At 33.9% G+C, this 22,145-nt stretch overlaps 1 long non-coding RNA gene across 3 annotated transcripts in view; it reads right to left on the bottom strand.

The window, feature by feature from the left end:
• Positions 1 to 3,940: 3,940 nt before the first annotated feature.
• The window catches only part of LOC150094656 (uncharacterized), a 36,872-nt gene continuing 18,667 nt past the window's right edge, over positions 3,941 to 22,145 (bottom strand). For all 3 annotated transcript variants that reach the window (XR_016550168.1, XR_016550172.1, XR_016550169.1), the window contains one exon: positions 3,941 to 4,106. This is a non-coding gene — a long non-coding RNA (uncharacterized LOC150094656). The remainder of the gene's footprint in view (positions 4,107 to 22,145) is intronic.

Below are 22,145 nucleotides of genomic sequence, written 5' to 3'. Positions count from 1 at the left end.
GTATGCGGCAAGTAATAGAAAGAATGACCACAGTAGAATGATTTTGATGAATGCCGATGGTACGGAAGTAACTGAAGCAGTTGACTTATTGAGTGATCATTTTGCAAGGGTTTATCATTCAGGTGAATATATTATGGTAGTACCGTATTTACTCGAATAATTCGCCCTTGCGTATATCTCGCACCTCTTTATGAAAAAAGACATTTAAATGTTTCATATATATATATATATATATATATATATACAGGGTGTTCGGGATAAATTTGACATATTTATAATTAATTATATTTTTCCGTAAGTTACATGTATTAACACACACTTCTCTTCATTTAAAAGTTTGGACCCTTCTTCATTCATATACAAGATGTCAGAAAGGATGGATAGCTGGAACCCACCTGAATCATGGAAGAGAATAACTTGTATCATGATGATTCGTGCCCGCCATCAAAATAAGGATATTACGACTGCTGCCCAATGCTCCCTGAATACAGTAAAAACAATCAGGCATGAACTAGAGACTTGCAATGGTGACTACGAGGATGTAGCAAGAAGAAAGATCCCTAGCAGACGATCTGATTGCGTTCGTACAGCAGAATTCCTCGCAAATCTGCAGGAACAGGTGTTGAAGAACCCTGGCATTGGAATTCGGGCTTTGTTTGTGGAGTTGCTAACTGTAGTCAAGCCCTGGATAACAAGGGTAGCCAATGGTAGGCCGTATGTATGGCAGCAGGATTCGACCCCTTGCCACACCTTGGAAAAGTCAAAAATGGTTGTCTGAAAATTTCTACGACTTCACCAGTCCAAATGTTTGGCCTCCAAACTCCCCAGACCTTAACCCCATGGATTATTTTGTATGGGGCGCAGTTGAAAAAGACACCAATCGCACTTCCAGTAATACAAAAGCCCAGTTAATGGATAAAATTAAAACAGTTTTTGCGGCCCTTCCCAGGGAGACTGTAGCATCAGCTTGTTCGAGGTTCCGAAGCAGAATTGAAGCTGTGATCGATGCTAATGGTGGTTATTTTGAGTAAATCTTGTTGATAGTATTGTAATTAACTCTGCCTGTAATGTTTTTTTGTCAATTCATTAAATTTAATAGATACAAAGAAGATTTTCTTTTTCCTTACGAAACTGTCAAATTTATCCCGAACACCCTGTATATATATATATATATATATATATATATATATATATATATATATATATATATATATATATATATATATATATATTAATGTTCATTATATACTCGATAGAACTGTATATAAAAAGGAAATTAAATGACTTTATACCGAGAATGACAAGTTTATTGTTAAGATACGACTAGTTTCATTAAAATACAACTTCTTCGGGTATTATAGGCAAAGAATAAAATAAAAAATAAGACACATGAAAAAATACATTAACAGATCTAGTATAAAACACATACGTACATTTAAAAAAGGAATGCGTGCTAGAGTTCCAACTGAAGCTGACTACGTGTGTGAGCTGGTATTAGTGCGCCAGAATTAGACAGTGGCAATGTGTGCATCAGAAATATTATAGCTAAGGCTGTTATTAATATGAGACGAATCAAGCGATACTTCTCTACATTCAATTATTCTTCTTTCCAGTTCATCATAGCACACATGAATATTAGAGGTTTTTTGCCAGTCAACAAGGTGTTGGCGGCCTTCATCCGAGTTGATGGAGAAGAGAACGTGGCTAGAGAGGGTGCTGGCTCTGGTTCTGTTGTAAGAAATGTCTCTTTGATATTCTTCCATGTGTAAAAGGATGGATTTAGCAGTCTGGCAGTAATACGGTTTGCCACAATCACACAAAATCTTATAGACTCCTGGATACTAAGTAGGAAGATGTTTGATTTTAGGTCTCTTTAATATGGAGCGAAGTTTAGGGAACGTAGTGAAGCAAGTTCTAATGTTGAATTTCTGAAGCATTTTTGCTAGTTTCGGGAAGAGCGCTGATGTATGGTTACGAAATAAAACCTCTTTGGGGAGAAGAATCTTCAAGAGCAGTTGAGCGGTGAACAGAGAGAAATTTATTAATCTTTTAAAGAGAGAATCCATTGTTAACGAAAGACTTTTTAAGAAAATTGAGTTCATATTCAATTTCTGTTTCATCTGTTAATAAAGATCTGGCACGATGTGCCAGGGTTGAAATAATACCAAATTTTTGTGGAGGGTAGTGATGGGAAGAAGCATGAAGGTATCTGTCTGTGTGAGTGGGTTTTCTAAAAATGGAGATTTTGCTGTTCTCAGCGCATCTCGTAAGTTTTAAGTCCAGAAAGGGAAGACATTCGTCGGATTCTAGTTCACAGGTAAAGTTGATTTTCTGATGAATCTTGTTGAGGTGGTCCAGAAACACGGTATCAACAACCTCAACCTTTTTCTGGACCACCTCAACAAGTTTCATCAGAAAATCAACTTCACCTGTGAACTAGAATCCGACGAATGTCTTCCCTTTCTGGACTTAAAACTTACGAGATGCGCTGAGAACATCAAAATCTCCGTTTTTAGAAAACCCACTCACACAGAGCGATAACTTCATGCTTCTTCCCATTACTACCCTCCACAAAAATTTGAGAACTTGAGACAATCATGATTTAGCCAGAAATAACTGCCAAGAGGTTTTTTTTTTTTTTTTTTTTTTTTTAAAACTGCATCTCTAATGCCTGAATGGGAGCGAAGATATTTGGGTAGATGACCTTGACAATGCACACGAGTAAACCGCTCTCTAGACCGGAAGTAGAAAGCAAATAGGAGATTTTTGGTAAATCATACCCATCTTCAGGTTTGTTTGTTTTTTTAATCATGGTGATCTTATGATTCCGAAATGATAAAAGGGTAAGCAATAATGAAACAGTTTGTTTTAATCTACTTACAAAAACATTGTAATTATATTCAAAAGGTGATCGGCCGATCGCGTAAATACAGTTGATAATTAAAATTTAAGTGCATTCATTTTATAAATAATGTGAGCAATTATAAATTGTAATGAATACTGAGGATTTAATTATAAATGACAAATTCAGTGTCGTCTGGTGAAAATTTTAAGTGGGGGTGCTGCATATGCAAAATGAGAAAAATAATTCGTTTTTTCCTAATCAGTAACCAATTTATTAATAAGTAAATTTACATATTAAAAATTTTGAATTATTAAAAATATTATTTTGAAAATAAAATCCATTCTATTTTTGCCTTGACAAAATTTTTCAATAACCTTTTCATTAAAATTTGTAATTTGCGAAATCATGTTTTTTTTTCACTTGAAGATATCAATTACTTTGAAATTTTCAAAAACTATTAACTTTCTTAAATTAAAATTCCAACGTCTGTTTGATGATCTTGAAATGCGTGAATTTACATGCTTATCTAATATTGTCAATCTCTGGAGATTTTGAAAAAAAAATGTTGCTATTCCTGAGAGATTTGCAAAAAAAAAATAATCGTACAGATTTAATTGAGAAAATTATGTTTCATAATAAGATTTAGTTGGTGGGCCTGGCAATGAATAAAATGAGCATTTCAAAAACCGGTAGCATTTTATATTGAATCTCTCCTTGATCACCTTTCATAACATTAGCTCCATCATTGAGCTAATGTTATCGAATCATTTTTCAGAATCATTTTGACAAATCATCTGCAGTTGCATTTTCTGGAGTGAAAAATCCCAAAAATCGTTCATAAACCTCGAAATTCATGACGGAAAACTGTTTCGTGTGCTCAGAAACGTCTGTGGTATTGTCGACCATGACTGCTACATACGATGGTTCATTGATTTCTGATTCTATGTGATCGTGACAAACTTCTAATATGCATTGTAATAATTCGTTTCGTATAGTTTTTGATGGCCCTTTAAACATCGAATTGTTATCTAAATGTTTCTGCAAAGAAGGATCAAAAGTTGCAATGAAATTTATTAACCCCTTATACTCCCGGATTTTCACAAGAACCATTTTCATTATGTCCCTGAAGGGATAATTCAAATTTGCCACAAAATTTTATACAATCAATTATTTTCGATAATATCTCTCGGTTTTTCTTCATTATGTTTCAATTTTGATGTTCTATAAGCTTCACTAAGTTGTTCGGAAATATTAACTTGTCCTAATAATGAAAACAAAATAACATTTTAATAAGTAAATTTCGAGATAAATAGAATATTACAGACCACATTGTTCTTTTATATTGTTTATATTTGTAAAACCACTTTTGAGTCCATACAATATCGCCGCCAAAAAGCAAACAAGGAAAACAAAACAAAGCATTTCTAGTTTTGCAATCACAAAGCGATTTAATTTTTTTGATACCACTCTTAAAAGACCTGATGTATTTTTTTATTTTTACTTATTCCTTCCTGACTATAATAATAATATCTGGAGTAGGACGACCTTTATTTTTTATTTCTATTTTTTCATGTTAACGATAATTGAGAAAATATAATTTTTTTCATATTTTCAATAGTGACACTCGTCATAATTCAGCCTTGTATCTATAATAAATAAATATTTATATGTTATTTTAACAGAATAAAATTTACCAAAAATATTTCACCCTCACCACGAACGCACACTAATAATAAAAGTTTCGTATCTTACAGACATAACACGCGTAAGCATACAATTTATCTGTAGCGACACTACTCAACGAGCAGAGTCAGATTCACTTGTTAACTGCACACGAATATCGGAAAGTCTAGCCACAACTGACCGAACTTGATAATTCCGACACTGCGTTAGATATCGCAGTGTATTTGTTTCGTAATCTAAAGCGTTAATCGAACAATTCCAATTATTAACTGTTAAATCAATGCCGCAACATAAGATGTAACTTTTAATGTTGTATTGCATTAATATAATGTTGTAAGCATTGTTATTATTTATAAACACAAACAAAATTTAATTTTTTCGTTTTTTCCTTGGGGTTGTAGCAGTGCTAATGTACAAGCTGCCAGTGGTCAAATTGTTTTTTCCTGAAGAACTATACTCTCCGAAACAGTAGATATTACAGGAGTATGGAAGTAAGAATAGAGGAAGTCGAGATAAATAGAATATTACAGAATCTGAATGTTAATACAGCTATGGGATGGACGAGATATCAGCTCGTGTATTGCGAGAATGTACCCAGGAAGTGGTAGTGCCTTTGGCCAGATTGTTTAATCTGGGTTAAGTCTTGGGTTGAGTCCCAAGGGAATGGAAGGAGATGAAAATAGTTAAGTTGCATAAAGGAGGTTCCAAGACTTTGCAAATTTTCGCCCAGTTAGGCATTTCAGCAGTGGTGGTCAAAGTGGTGAAGTAATTTAACTGGCAGAAAAAATGATTAGAAAATGTTCCTGTAGTCAGCGACTGGAATCAAACTCAATTCATTCTTCCTTCCAGCGACCTAGTGCCATGGAAGCAAAAGTCCTTTTCACAGGCATCTTCAAAAGAGCATAATGTAATTTATGGACAACTACAGACAACCTAATTGTAACAGACTACAGATTTTTAATCATATGTCACGTGCTAAGTGAATTTTTCAATTTTGGAAACAGAGTTTAAAGAAATTAGACAAAAAAGCTAAGACTTAAATATCTTATTTAGTGGGGTGGTGGAAGAAAATCGGAAGCACCGATTGACAAATCGGTGCTTCCGATTTTCTTCCACCACTACAGTTCTAATTAACTGATCCTCAGTGAACCAACATCATTCCAATTTTAACAGATAAATAATTCATGAATAGTCAAGAGTATTTTCTCCATTGTCATCTAACAGACTGCGTTTCTTCACGTAAAAAACTATTCCATATTCCACTTTAACCTTTAAATCTTTTTCATGCTGATTTTGTATTTTGTATGTAATGCTTAACAATCTCCACTGGAGACCAATTAGAGATAGCTGGCCCAAGACTCTCACTAAATAATATCAGACATTCGTTGAAATAGCAGAATATCTTTCTAAGTCTTGTTTGCCAGAAGAATTTCCATTTTTTGTAGTATTTTAAGCACGAATATTTAAAATACTGAAAATCAAAAATACGTTGCAATCGAGTAGGCACTTGGACAACAACAACATTCAAAATAAAGAACAAATAATAAAAGGAATGGCTCATCGACCATTTTTTCCTTACCAATCGTTATTGCAGCTACAGTATTTAAAAGGTAAATAAAAACTTTTGCAAACAAGGTTTCAAATAATTAATGACCTAATTTGAACTACAACTGAAATAACTCCCGCAATATGAAAGACTTCAAATAACAGCATTCATCCAAGCTGCTGGAGCATCTGTCTACTGCTGGGCGAAGCCTCCTCCAGTTCCTTCCACCTTTCTCTGTTCTTGGCAATGGTTGACCAATTTTCCCCAACAAAATTTGACAATTCATCACTTCACCTTTTAGGACGTCCTCGGCCTCGTTTCCCTTCTTTAGGAATCCAGTATCGTTAGTATGGTGGTCCATCGCTCATCTTCTCTTCTGGATAGATGTCCGGCCCATTTACATTTTAGTCTCTTGTGGTGAAGAATGTCAGTGATGCAAGTCTGGCTTCTTATCCAGGTGTTTTGCTTCTTATCTTTTAATGTAATGCCTAGCATCAACCTCTCCATTTTTCTTTGAGTTAATTTATTTGCCAGTGCTTTTGTTAGCAACCATATGAGATAGCTGGAAGTATACACTGGTTAAATGTCTTCCGTTTTGAACAGAATGGGACATTATTGTTTTGAAAAATGGTTTTCAATTTTCTGAATGCATTCCGGGCAAGTTGAACTCTCCTATTTATTTCCTTTTGGAGTCCACAGTTTAGATCAATGAGGTAACCTAAGTATGTATATGAAGAGACTCTTTCCAAGAAATTGTTTTCTATTATTATGTTTTTTGGTGTTACAAAATGATTAAATTTTTAACTGCTTTAAAACTGCTTTCATGATATAGGTCTTCTATCATTATATTAAGGTCTTCTGGAGTGTTTGCAAAAATTTTGATATCATCTGCATATCTTAAGTGTGTTAAGTTTCTGTTATTAATTTTTATGCCAAGGTTTGTCCAGTTTATATTAATAAATTTTTCTTGAAGGATTGCTGTAAAGATTTTAGTGATAGAGAGTCTGCTTGTCGGACTCCTTTTTCAATTGATATTTTATTGCTACTCGTGAAGTTGGATTGTTGCTGTTGCAGTGTGGTATATTTACTGGAGGAGGTCCATATATTCTCCAGGAACTCCATGATTCTGGAGTGCTTTGATTATTGCATTAGTTTTCATGGAATCAAATGCTTTTTCATAATCAATGAAGGCTAAAGAGAGGCAATTGGTTTTCTTCTGCTTTTTCTATTATTTGTTTTACTGCATGAATGTGATCATTTGTGTTAAAGCCTTTACAATCCTGCTTGTTCTACTGGTTGATTTGAGTCTAGAAGAGGAATTAACCTGTTTGTTATTACTTTTGTGAGAATTTTGGACAGATTAAAGAGAGAATACTAATTGGTCTATAGTTTTTTACTTCTTCTTTGTCCCCTTTTTTATATAACAGTATCAGTAGCATTTTTCGTAGCATTTTTCCAGTTATCTTCCCCTCTTCTATGCATAGATTTAGTAAGTTTGAGACATGGTAAATTATATTGTTTCCTCCCCATTTGATTAATTCTATGTGAATTAGGTCTTCACCAAGACATTTTCCATTTTTCAATTGTTTTAGTGGCTGTTTTATTTCATCTGAAGTGAATAGGGGATGAATTCCATATGCGATAAAGAAGAGTTTATATTTGATTTATTTATTGAAAGATCACTATAGAGTTCTTATAAAATTCTTCTAGCCTGCTTAGGATGTGTACTTGGTTCCTTATTGTAGTTCCATTCTTAACTTTTATTGCAGTTATTTGAATTTTTGCCAACTGATAAATGTTTCTTAGTATTTTCATATTTTTATTGTTTTCAATTGTTCTGAAATTGTTCTGCATATTCTATTTTAGAAATTATGTTTTTTTTTGTCTTGTTTCATATTTCGTCTCTTTTTTAGTAGTTGTAAGGAAGTTTCCTCTGAAAGTTTATGGTCTCTTTGTTGTTTGTTGTTTTTGAATTCATTGGCCGCTGAGATTATTACATCCATTAGGTTTTTGCTTATTTTATTTATGTCTTCTTCAAATATATTTATTAAGTCTAATTTTTGATTAGTTTTTCTTCGTAATCCTTCTTGTTTTCGATAGGTTTTAAGTCAAAACTTCTTGATTTTTTGTTGTTTAGCCATTTTATTCTTTCCAATTTGGGGTTTATTTTAATGTTGGCTCTGACCAGTTTGTGGTCACTTCCTGTTTTTACTTGATTTAGTACTGAGGTATCTTGAACTATTTCTTTATTATTACACAGTATATAATCAATTTCATTTTTTATTTCCCCGTTTGGACTTCTCCACGTCCATTTTCTTTTGAGGGCTTTCTTAAAAAATGTATTCATGATATAAAGCTTGTTACCTGATAGAGAATTCTGTAAGAGCCATTCCTGAGTTGCTGCTTGTACCATATATGTATGGTCCTATTGTATCTATTTGGTGAATGCGATGACCTACTTTGGCGTTAAAATCGCCCATTACTATAGTAAAGTTTTGATTGCTATTTCTTTTTTTATCTAGAGCGTGCTGCAGTACATTCTAGAACAATATCCCGCACGAAATCTCGATTTCTATGAAGAAATAAGTCTAAAAACAGTTTTAATTGTTTATCATGAAAAAAACTCTGACTTGTAAGTATTGTTTCAATTTATTTATTTATTTAATCAGTAAATATGATCTACAACTGACGCTACTTGCAAGTCATGAATTCTCACAGTGCTATCAGTAAAAATATAACAGTGTTGTAAATTAAACAGTTCGCTTATATCCATGAAAAAAATACTTGAAATTTCCATTAGAAAAACAATAATTTTCTATTAATTAACAAAGGACGAAATTTTCATGACTTCATATAATCTGATATGATGCTAAATGTGTAAGAACAAAACTAATTTATCATTTCGATTATGTTTTTTAATAAAGAAAAATATAGCATTAAAAAAACGTTTTCTGATTTGAACCCTCCATGTACATCAGTGTTGTCATACATTATCATAAGATAATATATACAGTATATACGTGTATATATTATCTTATCAGGAAAGTCTGTGTCCTGATTTCACCCAGTGCAGATGTTAACGTACTCGCATCTGTTGTTTGTGAAACAGTGATATTTAACTATTTCATTTCAAAACCGTTTACATGTTGAGTATCAAAATTTCGCAAAATGCAAAATTGTGAATCCGTAAAATTCCTTATTAAAGATTTTTTTGACTACTACCAGTTCTCCTGAGTTGCAGAGTAATGCAGTAAAAAATTTCCTTAATTTTTTCTTTTTAATATAAAAGTGAAGCGATTATCACAGGAGGAATCGTGCGGCTGTTTGAAGGAAATATTAAATAGCACTTCAAAAAGTATTAAAGTGCTATTTTTTTTTAATCGCGGCTTTCTATGCGTAATCCATTTTACGCGTTTGGTTTAATAAATGAAATTTTTATTTGTTCATTCTATATAAATGCTAAATAACAAAATATAAATGCTAAATAGCAAATAAATTATATGGCAATTCTTATTATTACTAGAAGTGTAGAAGTATTTTGTCCATCGTAATAAACTCGTCAAGAGTATTAAGTGTTGTTTTACAAACGCCATCTAGTGGCATAATAGTTTCATATTCGCTATTTCACAGAGGCAACAATAGGTCTGTTAATGCAGAGAACAGGTAATATGATGCCTAATACACCTAAAATTCAAAATATACTGAGACTTGTTGTACCTTGAGCAACTATAGGAAAGGCCTGCCGCTAGAGGGCCAGGGGAACGGTCGCATTTCAGGGAGCTCTCGAAAGCTAAGTACAATTTTGAATGGAAATTAGAATATATGTTAAAAATCATAACGTAATATTGTCTAAATTTGGTAGCTTGTTGTGTCTGTGTGATTTTGGTGTAAATTCCGTAAATTAATTTAGTCTTTAACGATACGTTTCATATATTTGAATATGGCGCCAATGCGACGTAAGATAATGGCGTCCAAAAATACGACGCCATTGTTCAAAAACTATAATTTGAGAGAAGTTAAGGAGATTAAAATCCCTTATTGTTATTCAGCCAGTAAGCGAAACTAAGATCGAACACTACGATCTGTAACGTTTCATGCCGACGAACTGTCAGCGTATCCAAGCGTAAGTGACCACTTGGTAGTGCCACACCACGGCAACTCGTTGCAAAGGTGAAGCAAGCTTCCTCACTGTTCTTGATATTTTCTCATAATGTAAAACACAGCTCTTAAGAGATGTAGTAAAAAAAAAAATAGCCGTTTGGCTTTTCATCTTAGTTATACTATGTTATAATAATGTAATATAGTGACACACCTTTCGGTCAATCGTATAGCAAAAGTATGTAAGTTTTCTTCACTTAAACTTTGATATTAACTAGGTCTAGCTACTCACTGATGAGACCTCAAAAAAGGTTGAAACCGGTCTGGGTAGTGACCTCTCCTCATAATGTAAAACAGTACTACATCTCTTAAGAGCTGTGTTTTACATTATGAGAAAATATCAAGAACAGTGAGGAAGCTTGCTTCACCTTTGCAACGAGTTGCCGTGGTGTGGCACTACCAAGTGGTCACTTACGCTTGGATACGCTGACAGTTCGTCGGCATGAAACGTTACAGTTCAAGGCATGGTATGATAGATACTGTGAGAATGTTGGACAGCTGTGTGAACATGATGTTTAGGGCCTCCCTCGATGAGTCTAAGGACTCCTGGAGTAGCCCGTGGTAATAATAATAATAATAATTCTTCTCAAATAAATGAAAAAAAAAAAAAAACTAATCTATAGCAGAATGACGGCTGCAAGACAAATTAATTGGATTGCCATCTGCATTTCAGGCGATAAAATTTCTCAGGTATTAGTTGCTGCTTGTTTGAGACTCCTTCATTACTGTCCGACCACGGATGCGAGAACCTTGGTTGGCACAGTGCGAAGAATAGGCAATTCATGTTGAAGGGAGGAAAGGAATAAGGCGATGTACGAATTCGTCATCAACATGCAAAATCACGTGCTTTATACGTAAAATTTTCCAACTGTTGTACAAGCAAAATAGTTACCACTTTAAAAACTAGAATTTTCATAAAAGAAAAGCTAATTTAACTGTAATATATATGATGACTTATAATAAACACTCATCCCACGAAATGCATTGATTACTTTATTATAGGAATGGATTTGCCTTCTTCTGCCATACACAGAAGTGTCGCGGGGTCTCGCATCTGTGGTCGGACAGTACTTTCCAAATTTCAGTCTTGTGTTCTGTTTATTTCCTGTATTATCATTGTTCTATTTGCACGCATCATTTGGAGGCTCTGATAACCTTTACAGATTTTCCGACTTAAAAATAGTGCTGATTATACTGTCATGAATTCTTCATTTTCTTAATGAGTTAAGTTAGAAATCATCTAGTTAAATTACTTACGGGGAAGGGGAAATTGCCTAATATAAAAATAGCCAATTCGATAGATAATGCGATCGATCAGGTAACGCAAGCATTGACTTCTAAAAAATGTCAATCTTTATAAAACGATAGATAGGTAGGTAAGTATCTTTTCATATTAGTGAGTTTTTTTGCTTAATAATTTAGTTAAAAACAAATGATAAAATAAAAACATAATAAAATAAAATAATCAAATGTAAAATCAAATAGAGAGGAAGAACAATAAATCATTAAAATTAAGTAAAAGGGAACACTAAATAAACATTAATAAAATTTTGAAAACACGGTAGCTTCCAATAATAATTAATAATAGTAGGATTAGTAGGGTAAAACAGACTAAAGTTATGAACTTTAGAATTATTCTCCGTACTCCATTTATAAACGATATTAATAAACTGTAATATATCTGATGACGTTATTGGTGTTTCTTGTTATAGAAGGTTTACGGATAGTGACGACGACTTGGTAATTTGAATGATTATTATTATTGTTATTATAATTATATCGTCCGATGGCAATCATATAACGTATAGAAAATGGCTTAGAAATCTCCACTTTACATGTTCCTGCCTTTCAGAAACAACCTAGCAACGTAAACCTAATGCAAAACGCGAGGAATGGAAGTGCCTCTACTGCAGGAAGAACAAAAACATTCAGCCTCCCTTCACGGCAGGATATAAATTAGCAACGAAGCCTAATTTACTAGAAGGAGAATCAGACTAGCAGCTGAGCAGGGAAAAAAAATACAGGTGAGTGTTATACTCTGAATTCTTTAAATATAATTCTAGAAAACGGTTTTAAAAACCACCCTAATAGCTTTTGTCCAAGAAGTCTTTGATAAGCAAAATAAACAAAAAAAAAAAAAAAATAGCGAGTAGGAGGATTTCGTCAAATATAATAATTTAGCAGAGAAAGGAAAGAAGTCTTGCAAACAGTAAAATATATCAAAATTAGTGTAAATGTACTAAAATTCTAAATGACAGGCAATAGTAATTTGATGAAAAAGACATCCCAATTTCGTCAAGAACTGAATTCCCTAAAACAACAATATGAACTTTTAAATCAGCAACAATATAAACAAGATCTTGTTAGAAACGGTCTTTCTGAAACTGCACCTACAGAAAATCTCAGAGACTTAGTTTTAAAGTTAAACCATGCTATTCACCTCCCTCTACAGCTTAACGACATTCAGACAGTAAACTGGATTCCCCAGAAAAGCAAAATACAAGGCTTTCCACTACCCGCTCCTGTCGTAGTTTGTCTTATAAGCAAGTCCACAATCTCATAAAATCCAGCAGACTGAAAAAACCAGTTGCCATGGACTTGAACGCATCGCAAGATAATACACCAATCTTCCTATCTAATTATTTAACTCGGTTCTACCACAATCTGTCGTACCAAACAAGAAAACACAAAACAGGAAAAAAAAATTAGTAATTATTGTGGTTAGTGGTGCTAAGTTATTGTTGAGAAAGTCACAAACTTCAAAGTCTATATAAATCAAAAGCTCACAAGACATAGATAGGCTTCCTCAGTGAAAACAAAAGACTTCTAATTAGATCAAAAAAGGAAACTTGAACACAACAAACAATGAATGTGAACAATCAGAGAGATGTAATATTATCAGAATATACCGCAACTGCACTTTTGACTTGCTCGACGCATAGAAGCATACAGAACAAACGAGAGGACCTTCCATCCTGCATGTTAACATCAGAAGCATTCGAAAACATTGGGTAATGGCTTATCGGAAGGATTACATCGGTGTTATTGATATATTGGTTCTAACGGAAATATCCGTTACTAATGATGAAGCAATTGTCATCCAAATTCCAGGCTTTCAACAACGTAGATCATCCCGCCGACGAACAAAAAGAGGTGGTGGAATATTAATAATTCTCAAACATAAATTAATAACAGAAGAAACTTTATAAGTTTTAGCATGCAAAACCTTTGTATCGAAATACTTAATACTGCCAATTAACAGTACCCCTTAATACTAAATGTTATTTACAGGCCACCAAATTTAAACGTGTTAAAAATTCTTGCACGAACTGAATTGTTGGCTTTCACGTCAAGAATTATGTTCAAGTGAATACTTAATGATAATCGGTGATATAAACATAAATATTGCAAATGCAAACCATATACTTTCTATGTATAACCTGATAACAACTACAGCGCCATACACCACAGAAGAAATAGTAAGAAATACTATCAGTGCTTCTTGCTTAGATCATACAAACACAACAAGATAGTTACACTGCAGGAGTTATACAATGCAAAGTAGCAAATCATTACTTCACTGCTCTTAACCTGCCCAAGACAATATCCATGCAATTCTCCACATGTGAAAAGCAACACATAACAATAATAGACAAAGAAATAGTCAACCACAAAATAAGAAAAATATACTGAAAAAAACACATGGCGTAACCAGATTCAGAGGTACTTTATACAACAACATTAAATTCACTCTGGAGGAAATATATAAGAAAGCTACAACAAAAAAAAAAAAAAAAAATCAGAATTCGCTCAAAAACAATCCAAAATCTTTGGATAATCTATGGAAACAATTGAAGCGATATCCAAATAACGCAGCTTTAAAAGCCAGATATAATATAACAAGAAAGCGCCTTATGACTCGTATAAGAAATCAGTGGCGGCCAGTGAAAATTTTAAGTGGGGGTGCTGCATATACAAAAATAAAAAATAATAATTCTGTTTTTTCCTAATCAGTAAAAGATATTAAAAAATTGCTTTATTAAAAATATTTCACCCTCGCCACGAACACGCACCAATAATAAAAGTTTCGTATCTCACAGAAATAACGCGCACAAGCATACAATTTATGTGAGCGACACTGCTCAAACGAGCAGTGTCGGATTCACTTGTTACGTGCAAGCGCAAACGAATATCCGTGAGTCGAGCTACAATTCGCCGAACGTGATAATTCCGACACTGCCTTAGATCGCAGTGCATTTGTTTCGTAATCTAACGTTAATCGAACAATTCCAATCATTAAATATTCAATCAATGTCGAAACATGTTGTATTGCATTTATATAATGTTGTAAGCATTGTTATTATTTAAAAACATAAACAATTTTTTTTTTTTCATTTTTTCCTTGGGGGTGCTGCAGTGTCGCAGTGCTTATGTACGAGCCGCCACTGTAAGAAATACAAAAATACTACTACAGAGACAAATTAACCTCCGCACAGCATGACATGAAACAAACGTGGCATCTGATCAACGAGATGCTAGATTGTGCTCCCAACACTACTGCCTCTGAAACCATGAAACACAGCTTCATGAAAGACGCAAACTCTATCCAACAACTAGCAAATGACTTTAACCCATACTTTGTAGATTCCATATAGAGAAAGATCCCTCCATTCACAAACCGCAATCCTCCACTCGGACCACAAGCAAAACAGACATTATGGTTCCCAAACATAAGAGAAATAGAACTTCTTTCTGTAATGCATCAAACCAAAAGAGGCCCAGGAATCTACGGCACCAGACCTAAAGATATCAACATATCGAAAGCATTGCATTTCATTTTACTGATTTCCTATTAGACTAGAATTCTATTGGGCTGCAACTCATCTGATATCATCAGCAATCTGATATCATCAGTTTGATGACTGAGGTTTATTGGTGCCTGCATGCTCCCTCACCTGCTTCCTACCTAACAACTCTAGTTTCTCTGATTTTACATATCTAAACCTACTACAGCTAACAAGATGTTTTCTAAAATTCTAATAGCAATTCTACTTAAGTGCAAACCATCTGCCTTATATAAGTCTTTTCGGCCATCAAACTCACTTCACAGATCAAGAAACTGCACTCCATTCCTCTTATACAGCCTACGCATTGAGTCATATTTACGATTATTGCTCTGCAACTCGCCTATATCATACCGTGGCAGCAGATTCACTGTCTTTAGACTCGCACTCTTCTCTTCTCTTTTGCTACTGTCAGTAATTCTTTCATGTCCTCCCTCATACCGTACTTTTCTCCCTTCGGTTGATTTATACCCGCCAACAATCAACTCTTTCACTTTACCTTTCTGCATACTAATAGCTGGGAAACACGATTTCGTCATACCCTCAAAAAGAACTCCTCTTATGATAGAATCTCCATACAAAATTCTCATTCGACTCTCACTAGCATTCCTCGAAGAGCATTCGTTTCTCTTGGTCTGTACCTCTTTTTTGTTTCTTTTTCTCGGCAGCACTCGCCAAACGTTTATTCAGCTTATCAAGCTTGCGCTTGGTCCTATGAAAGACCACATCTAAGCGAACTCTCTCTCTCTCTCTCTCTCTCTCTCTCTCTCTCTCTCTCTCTCTCTCTCTCTCTCTCTCTCACTAACTCATTCTAGCTCTTCATTTACTACACCATCCATGCTTTTATTTCCACCTACACCAGCACCCTTCTCTCTCTCTCATCCGCGAAACTCGCATATTACTCTCGTGTCATCAAGGCTTACTTTCATCCCTCCTTCACATACTATCACAGTTTCTTGAATGAAACCATCTCATTTCCTTTCTTACCATTATAACTTTTCCCGCCTCCAAACTTTCATTTTCTTATTCTCTTCTCTTCTCTCTCTCTCTCTCTCTCATCTCCTCTTGAACTCTTTATATTAGCTGATCTTATCTGAATTGTCCTAATTTCTTCATTCACTGCCTTCATTCGTGTCATCAAATCTTCTACCTCATTTCTGAATACCTGTATTTATTTTTCCAGGGAATGAAGAGTAGACAATGCAGGGGTAGAAAAAAATAATAAGCAATCCTCACGGTTCATAGAATCTAAAACTGAACATTATATTGAATTGTAGATTGATAGAAGAAATATTCATATCAGATATCTGATTGTTATTTGGTTCAGGAATAGCAAGCACTGAAATAGTGAAAGAGGAGGCTTTTCATATAAGGTGACGACCTTGGCTTCAAAGTCTCGAATTACATCTAAAGCAATCTGAGTGGTTGCTTTAACATATTCCCTGAACCCCGAAAAGTTCAGGGAATACAGAACAATTAATGGTTGACCTTCTTCACATGCCTTTGATAATTTAAGATGAGGTCGAGCGTCCACAAATTCAACAGTAGGCTCCTTGTTATCAACAACTATTTGTTGTTGACATGCGTTAATGGTGGTAACTTTATTTTAATTACTGCATCCTTTTCAGATGGCGATCCATTGACCATTACACGTAGAAGACTGACTATTCGAAAATTATTTCTGAGTAACACTAGTATGTATATATGAATGAGGAAGGGAAAGTTGAGTTGATGGCTGGTTAAACTGTAAGAACTCAGGTCTTCGTTCTCTTGTGATCAACATTTCCTCCTCATTAATATTCCCAAGCTCTTCTGTGGATACTAGTTCTATGGATCTTGAGTTCACCTGTTCTTTTATACATTTATTTGATGCATGAAGAAGTTTTCTCTGAGATTCACCTCTTTTCCGCCTACCTAACAGTGATACTTCTGCTCATGTTGTTCTTGCTGTGGCCCAGTATGAGGCAAGTCCTGTACTCCTAAGCGAGGATCACATTCAGCCCGAAGATGAAAATGATTGTCAACTAATCGAGCAAGCACTGTTAAGACTGGATAATTCATTAGTACCTCACATTAATAAAGAGCCTCGGTGCAGACTGTCGGAAGATACAGCTACACGGTTTGAAGTTTCCAGAAGCTCTCCTACAGTCTTTTTAAAAACTTGTAATATTTAAACTCTCGCAACGTAAGAAGTGCGGATAGCTGACCTTGTGAGATGCGCGCTTCACCCGTATACACGAAATTCACAATCGCTTTCAAATCTGCAATTGTTATGTCCTTGAGAATCACAAGATTACAAGAATTTTCAATGAATAAATTGAAAAAAAGGGACTGTATGCAGATAATACTATACTGTGAGCCTTTGGGCTCTTACCATCACATGTTTGAAGCAATATTTGATAGATATGTTGTAGATATACGGGAATTGAAAGATAGGAAAAGTTATAATGTGTTGTCTTGGGGAAGCAAACGTAATTTTAGAAAGAATGGATGGCATAGTTTATTAGCTTTTGTGATATTGCTGGTGAAAAACGATATCTGTGTGTGAGTTTATGGTTTAAAGCGGTCGTTGGTGAAGAGTTTTGTAAGCATCGATAAATTGGGTTAGTAGGAAAGAGATCTAAATACTGTAGTGTTATAAATGAGAACGCAAGTAATTGTCAATACTTGTGGGTTTATGTTATATTTTTGTATTGTATGTGGGTCAGATCTTGTAGGGATTAAAGAAGTTCGATGTTATTTTTTCATATTCAGTTATGAATTGTAATCTGTGTCTGAAGTACTGAATAAGTGAAGACATGATCGTTACCAATACGTACGACATATCTACCAGAAAAAGAAATGTCTGTGGAAAGGGAAAGGAGATAGAAATTGTGAATTTAAGGGAGAATAGTTCTGCAAGTTGTACGTTAATTTTTGCCACCGAAAGTCCCATAACCTGTTAGTGGATATTTTGTTTATAAGTAATCTAATAAAATAAAAGAAAAAAAAGTAAAATATATAAAGTTGTATGGCCTAATAATATTCCTTCTTCCTCTTCTTTCTGTGCTTCTCTATACTAACACTGATGTTCCCAAAGCATAAACATCGCCTATATTTTATTATAAACAACGATCTTCCGTAGCTCAATCGATATAGACAAAACCCTTTATTCAACAAGACGTGGGTTCAATTCCTGTTCAGGGAATTGAACCCACGTCAATTCCTGTTCAGGGAATTGACGTGGGTTCAATTTTTAAAGTTTACTCACGGTTTCAATTCCCTGAACAGGGAATTGAAACCGTGAGTAAACTTTATCTGGTCGCTTTGTAATAAAGTTTAGGTTTTTATTTTTTTCTAATAAAGTTTTTTCACCCGGAAACTCGGGTTTTTCGTTTACGGATCTACAGTCATAAATACTTAAACCTCAGGGGGGGACCAATTCGTCCTAAAGGGAAGGGGAGAAAAAGGGTGAAAACTCCATATGAATAAAATGCTAAATAATCACAGTTTAGCAAATCGAACAATTAATAATATATTTTCTTTAACATGGATAATTATTTCAACAATTTTTAATATAAACAAAATGACTACGAACAAGTTTGTGAACTTCCAATGGAGAAAAAATATTAGCAGAAAACTTACACAACTATTTCTCGCCTCAGACATCTACAAAATGATTATGAAAATAGCTCCATCAAAAATGATTATCATTTTTTCTTACGAGGATATTAAAGTATATCTACGTATTAATACTGTATATAGAGTAAGACAGAGTAAATTTTCACTAGTAGATTTATTAGCCTATCATATAGTATCATAAAAAGAGGAGCTAGGTCTGCGTTGCCTTGGGAGTTGCGTTTGCATCTATATGAGGCCGTCTGAAAAAAGAACTGTTCCATGTTCGATTCTAGTCCTGACTAGAATCGAATTAGAAATGGCCAGGAAGTTTTCTGTATTCTACCGATTCCAGAGTTAGTCGACCTCTAGCTCTGGCAAGTGGGGTTCTTCTTTTCGGAAACTCGCAACTCAAGAAAATCAAATCGTAGAACTCACACTATTTCAGATAATAATATACCGTGTACATGTTGTCTGGCTCTCTCTTTCCCGGATGCCGATTAAAATCAATGATAGTCCTGAACCAGTTCTCTGTGACTGGCTAATGGTGGAGGAGATTGGCTGCTCTTAAACAGCCTCGCCTGTTCCTGCGGGGAATAAAAAGCGTTATCGGATTTATTTTTGTATTTAAAAAAGGAGTTACACGAACCTTACGTTCAGAAATTTTAATTTATATTCTTTTCCATAATTTTACACGATGATGTGTTCAAGCGAAGGAGCAAATTTAAATCAATAGCTTTAAACTATTTATAAACTATTTAGTTAGGTGGATGTGTGGAGAGAGAGAGAAAGAGAGATGATATTACAGGAGCTATGCGGTTGTCTAACAAAGCTGGCTAGCCAAACCTCTGTAATTGGCCTGTTGCCGGAAAATTCTTGTCGTCATTAACTGTCACGTCAAAAAAGATTTAGGCTTTTAAAAGCCATTTTTTTTAAAAAATAAATTCCAACCACCAAAGGTTTTTGGATTATTTAACCCTCAGTCTCACCTCGCTGGAGATTGAAGCTAAGGGTTACATAATCCAGAAATCCTGCTCATGCGACCAAAGCCTCAGGCGTTTATTTTAAAGCGACTACAAGCTTTTAATAGCGGAATGAGCGGTGATTACTTCAGGCGACTAACTTTATCTGCTACCTAAAAACATTCATGCATCCATTCCACATAAGCACTCGAAGCAGCAGCTTGCTGTGTAGAAAGTGAGACTGCTATCAACTAGGACTGCATGAATTTTATCGAGTTCGATAGCAACAAATAATTTACAACTGAACATAACCAATATTTTTTTTTCGAAAGTTTCAGGAATTCGCGAATCTTTCAGGAAAAAATTTCGGTATGAAATATCAGTATGATAAGTCGGGTACGCTGATTATGAAAATAATAGTCAAGAAAATAAAGAACTGCATAATCTTTTGACAAATTCATTACACAGAATCCTTTCTTCGTATGAAATGTATTATTGTTCCTTTGCAAAAAACAGTCAGATATCTAATATTCTGAAACCGTGCTTCATTTGATAGTGCTCTCAATGATATTTACAGATATTCATAAAAATTTAAAATCAGTATTTATTTTCATTAAGCATTCTGGGAGTTATCCAAAAATACATCTGCAACTTATTATTATTATTATTATTATTATTATTATTATTATTATTATTATTATTATTATTATTATTATTATTATTTTAACGAAACTTTATGAATTAGCAGTTTGCTAGTGTGGCAAAATTACCCATCTGCCCCTTTTTAGATCTGGCATTCGTAAATACAGAAAATTCGTTTTTAGTAAATAAGCATAAACTGAGAATAATCTTGAAATAAATAATCGATTAGATGGATTTCATCGCTCGGAGTAAAACACGGTCTTGCTTATTAGAGGCTCGAAGTGACTTGAAAAAGTTTCATGTTGTTCTCTAGAGCAGGATTCCGTGTAAAAATAAATTAAAAACAATACAAAAACCGAATAAAATAGTGTAAAAATATAAATATAAAATATGTCAAAAAAAACTGTTTTTTGACATATAGGCTAAAAACTGGTTTTTTTTTTGGGGGGGGGGGGTTAGGTTACAAACACAAACCTGTTCTTTGATTATTTAAATGATAACTGCAGCAAGATGGGAGCACTTCAATTTTATCAACTTTTGGAAATTTAGTAAAATCTATTCCAATTTTTTTTTTTTTTTTTTTAAACTGTTACTTGAAATGTTTTGCCCACGTATAATATGCGTATGAATACACATTTGAGCACTATTATTAAGGTAATTTTTTTCCTCAGAGCTGGATAAATTTTTAAAATTTGGAGGAGTTTCCCCTTTTTTTTTGCACTAAATTGCATAAAAATACACTAATCTAAGGAAAATAATTAAAATAAGTAATAAAATGTTGTTATAAAAATATTTATTACTGTATGGGAATATAGCAGAAAATATCAAACAACACAGTTTTATGAAAATTAAATATTTACAAGAAATCATGAATATTAGTCACAGAGTTGGAGAGTGCAAGTATTATAATCATTATGATCTTCACCGGCTTATTGGAGCTGTCTCGTTCTCGTTCTTACACCAATCTGTTCAGTGATTTTTTTTTTTTTTCCCGATCAAAAATGGGGATGCCTCTTTTTTTTTTTTTTTTTTTTTGGCGATGTCTTTAATTTTATTTTCTTTGGAATTTTTTGAATTTTTTTAAATGAAAGCTTCACTGGAGCAACCACCCGATATACTGATTACCTTGATTTTTTCCCCTGAAGACTTGTACTTTTTTTTTCCCTTACGTGATTTTGAATGCACCATTTAATGATTGACCTTCGAAATACACTTACAGAAGAATCTATATGGAGCGATTACCAGGAGCTATAGTCTATTAATAGTACAGTATGTAATCTGTATTAATAGCAGGTACGACATGTTTCACAAAAAAAAAAAAAAAAGAAAGAAAGAAAGAAAAGAAAAAGAAAAAGAAAGCGCTCTGAGTCATTCAATCAATGAAGTGACGTTCCTGGAGGAAATGCAAAGAAATATTATCGCTAACCTAAAACTTATTCTCCAAGTAATCATCTAGTTTTGAGTAATTAGTAGCTACACGTAGGACAAAACCCACTGCTTGGAGCGAATTTTTTTAAAGAAGATAATTTCATTAAACACAAAGAAACCAAGCACAAGTGACTAAAACTATAAGGAAAGTGTAATGTCCACTTTGAGGAGGGGGAAAATATTTGTCCTTAAAAAAAAACTCTTCACCTCTACTTGGGGCCAACTAATTCACCTTCTTCTGAAAAATGTTCTGTAAATGTTCCTCAAGTCCTTGATGGGATCCAACTCAAGTCCTTACAGTGGACTTAAGTTTGAAGTTGTTACTTTATAGCTACACGAAAACGTCAATGCAAAACGAACACGTTAATTTTATATTTATTTTATTTTATTTTGTGGTTATTTTCAGAAGTATTTTGCAAAAATGCGCAAACATATATAAT

This window comes from Typopeltis vanoorti, chromosome 21, assembly GCF_054136105.1.
Source record: "Typopeltis vanoorti isolate ZY-2024b chromosome 21, IOZ_Tvanoo_1.0, whole genome shotgun sequence".
NCBI classification, from domain to species: Eukaryota; Metazoa; Arthropoda; class Arachnida; order Uropygi; family Thelyphonidae; genus Typopeltis; species Typopeltis vanoorti.
The sequence above is the reverse complement of the archived record's forward strand: the minus strand, read 5'-3'. Positions and strand labels throughout refer to the sequence as shown.